Source organism: Halyomorpha halys, unplaced genomic scaffold, assembly GCF_000696795.3.
Source record: "Halyomorpha halys isolate HHAL.00 unplaced genomic scaffold, Hhal_1.1 Scaffold87.1, whole genome shotgun sequence".
Taxonomy (NCBI): Eukaryota; Metazoa; Arthropoda; class Insecta; order Hemiptera; family Pentatomidae; genus Halyomorpha; species Halyomorpha halys.
The window spans coordinates 367,939-372,646 of NW_027115705.1; positions in this window are offsets into that span (position 1 = coordinate 367,939).

Below are 4,708 nucleotides of genomic sequence, written 5' to 3' on the forward strand. Positions count from 1 at the left end.
AATATATAGTGTTGAGACTATTTTGGATATTAAATTAATTAATTGATTAACCCGTCTTGTTTTTGCGTATCAGAACAGAATTATGAGAACTTTGTCGATCCAAAAAAAAAGACGCTCTTACTCGGAGCATATCCCCAGGGGCAATTTATTATACCTAGTAAATGCATTAATCCACTCAGTTCTGTCTACGCTGAGTTTCTACCACCATTTTTAATCGTCAAATTATATTTTTATCTTTACTAAGCACGCTTGCCTATCATCCCTTTTAAATAGAATATCATACACAAACTTATATATACGTGCTGGTTGTATAATAGGCAAACATAAAAATTCCTATTTTTTTTTTTAAATGAATTAAACTGACAAGTATATAAGTTGTAACTATATAAATAAATATATCCAAATTATAATGCTCCAAAAATTTACTTATGAAGAAACTGCGCACAAACATTTCAATGACAGTTCTTTTCCAGAAAGAATATTGTCTTTTCGATACAATGTTTTTTTTATACGTCTCAGAAGATTTTCCAGAGCCAGATTAAGAAACAAGTGGATGTCGCCTCAACACCAGAATTATTAAAATTAGGTTTTTCCTTTGAAAATTCTATCAAAGTTAAGACACTACCGGATGAATTTTGTCAAACAACTGTTTTGTGTTTAAAGATGTACGGTTTATTTTATATTTCTAATACATTAAATGAACTAAAAACTGTCTAAGATTGCCTGACGATCTTTTAGAATCAACCTGATGATCTATAATTATTTGATTCGAATCTAGGATATAGATACTGTTCACTAAGTATTTTTGAAATCAGAAATAAATTAAGGTAGTTGTTTGGATATAATATTTATCTCTTGTACACTTTTTTTTGTAATCATACATCTAAAATTAATGCACTCTTATAATCAATCCCGTTAAAATATTGGTTTGGTTGTTATACTATTTTTCTATATGTAATATCCAAGAGAAACTATTTTGTCAAAGTTATAAATATAGGTTTCTTCTATAGTTTCCTGCAGATAGTATATTTGTAGAAATAATAGAGGTAGTGAGGGATCGTGTTTATTTAGCAAATAAACAAAAAATAACAATTGAGGTCGGATCGGATCTATAGGTTGGTGCTAAAAATTACATATTAGAAAAATAAAATACAAATTTTTTTAACAATTTTTAATTCGTGAGGTGTAATGGAGGATTAAATAGTTAATACTCTGTATACAATTTCAAATTTATTAATTTTATGTTTGGCCAAAGGACCAAACATAAAGTTAGTAAACATTCAAAAATTGTAAAACAACTCGCACTCGTGCATAACTTATTACTGCAAACGCACGTTTTACCAAAAATTTAAGGTAGCTAGAAGAATAAAATTATAACTATAAGTAAATTTTTCATAACTATTATAAGGTTTCCAGTAAATTAATCGTAAAAAATAAATTAGCACTTAACGAAATAGAATACTACTTATTTCAATTAATTTACAATGGAATAAACAAACAGAAGAAGAGATAACAAAAATTAATCTTTTATTAAATAATAAAATACTAACATTGGAAGATCATTGATTGACCGTTTGTGATATATAAAAAGAAAGGTGGTTCGGATGTGGTAAAAAATAACTCAAATAATAATCAAACTATTTATTATGATCCAACACTTCGCCCCTCTTTGCGAGCCATCTTCAGGACTAAAAACAAATAACTAAAATAATGTAACAAAATAAGAAAATAGATAACATAAGAAATAAAAGTAAACTAAAGTGTGGATAAACATGATTAAAAATATGTGAAAATTCATACAAAAATGAACAAAGTAAATTGAGAAAATAAAAATAAGACGTACACTGAAAAGTATAAATAAACAAGATTCACAAAAAGGCATTAGAAAATTAATGGATACGGAAATAATAACAAAGAAATATAAAAATACAGTACAGACTAATTGACGGGAAATACAAATAAAATAGAGGTAAAGAAAAAAAGAAAATAACAAATAAATAAGAAAAGTTATATAATAATTTATTTTTATTATATACTGTACATTCTTTTTCCTTTATATTTTATATTTATACATTTTATCTGTATTTTATATTCATCTGATACTTATATCTTATATTTAGGTGATTTAGTTCATTCACTTGAATATCAATAATATATACTTGAATATCGATTCATTTATACTTAATTTATCTTCATATGATACTTCCACCTTATACGTTCATCTATTTATGTATATATTGTATGAATGAATATTTGAATACTAATACTTAATACCCTTAATTTGTGGAAGATTGTATTAATTCTCTTCAATAAAATAACATTTTCTGTTGAATTCATAATTCCTGACGATGTATTTAAACATTTTAAGACAAAACTTCAAATAAAAATATGTTTAAATAAAATATTTCTCCTCACTGATATTGACGAAAAGGCATGACAGTGCATTATATTTCCCCTATATCATATAATTAATTAAAACTATTTCTTCAAAGCTGAAATTTATTTAATCATATATGTCAACAATGTATATATTTACCACATTATTGATAACATATGTTCTATATTTGGGTTCTTACACTTGGAGTCAATGAATGTTTAAAATACAAATTAAGAGGTTTTTGTAATATCTTACTGTGAGAAATAGCTACAATGTATAAAATAGCCCAAGCTACTAGGAGGGAGGTATGAATAATAGAAAGGATTCTATTCCAGATTTTTAAAGAGATTTATGCACTTATAGGATTTTATCAGGAAAACTAAAAGGTTTCCAGTAGAGGAAAAATAGGTCTCTGCTTCTTTGTGTTTCGGAAGAAAATAATATATAATCTTACTGGACACTTTTTTCCCTTCCAGGACCCCAACAACACTTTGAAAACTGTCTTCAGCATTACCTCAATGATGTACTTCTTAACTTAGCTTATATTGATTTTACATAATAATTTAAGCTGACATAATCCTAGTAAAATATCTCAAGGATCAATATTCCAGACTTGTGAAGAGAATTAATCTTTTTCATAACAACGCAGATGCCAAGAACAACTTTTTTTTAGACTCGGAAAGAAATCTAGCAGATTTTTAACAGAAGGAATGATGATTTATTCATTTTATAATCCTTAATTAAAGAAAATTTATAAAATTTCACGTAAACCGTACACTGACTGAATATTTATTCACTTACAAGCAGAAGGGTGAAGTAACCCTACTCTCCTTTGAAGCAAAAGTGAAGCCAAAAAGGCCACGTTTACAGAGCTAAGGTTTACTTTGAGGTTTAGTAACTATGATTTGTTACTACTAATTACAAGTAATTGTCATCGTTATCTAAACTGAAGTAAAGGCAGCTGATTGGTGTGTTTGCCACGCCCCCTGAAGCTCAGATATTTATTTTAACATAAAAATTACTTCGATGTCGAAGAGACTAGCATTTCGTCGTGAAAAGCCCTCACGCTCCAGGACAAATATTTTAACAGTTTTTTTCAGATAAAACAGTTATGTTTAACAGGTAAATAATAGTTATTTAAGTTCTATACTACTTCGATTTGTTATGTCGAAATTTCTTAGCTCGCATATTATGTTCACAAACCTAAAATATGTAAAAACTGTTATCCCTTCAACTGAATTTAAAAGGCTACACAACGGAGAATACTGGATCTGGTAAATATATTTGAGGTTATATCATTCCGGCAAATTAGATAAACGTGTAAGGCTATGGGACCTAGTAACGAACGGATCTCTAAAACTTTAATAAACATTGAACCAAGGGATAAACGTTCGAGAGGTAGACGGAAGCGTAAATGGGAGGATACGACTTTTAGTAAATTTGAGTTAGGAGGGGCGTTACTGAAAAGGTGTATGTAGCGAACGATTGATGGTATCGGCATCGAACCTTCGGGTTCGCTAAGCCTTATTATAATTATTTTTTGAACCAATAAACCATAAATTTCACTGTTGCTGAGATAAATTTTATTTTTTATTTTGTATCGTTGTTACTAGAACGATAGTTGTTAACCACGTTCAGGATAAATGTCAACCACATATTCGCTGTTGGGACTTCCAAGTATCTTCGCTCCTCAGTGAAGAAGTTGTTAACTACATGTTGATGAAATCTCGGATCTACAAAGTTTGTATCGTCACCGATCCCGCTAAATACCGAACCCTCATTTCATGCCCACTCAATTTGGCCAGATCGAGTTTTCATTAAAGGACGATATAACAGCTTGAACATTCACCCACGCTATGTCTCCTCTGCCATAAGACTGATGTAATCAACTTGGTATTATTGAGTTTGAATTTCACATTATCATTTAGCTATAAAACTCATTCAATGTTGCTTAATTTTCCGGTACACTAAAGACATTGCTGAGAATTTTTAATTTAAAAACAATATCCCACGATCAAATGATATTATGTAACAAATGTGATCCAGTATGGCAAGCCTCAATGTGGTATTATTTCACATAGAAAAAAAAATAGTTTTATATCGCACTATTTTTTAACATTGTTTGGGTGACCTATATCGGGTTATATAAGAACAGGGTGTAATAGCTGAACATGTATTGTAAAATACCAGTACATATTTGTGCCAAGGGGGTCGACTTTAATATGCGTGGCGGTCCAACGAAATGAAAACTTGACCCCCATCCATGGTAAGGATAGAGTGGTAATCTGTAGGTAACCCCCCCTCCCACACCCTAGGTCAGAAATATATATA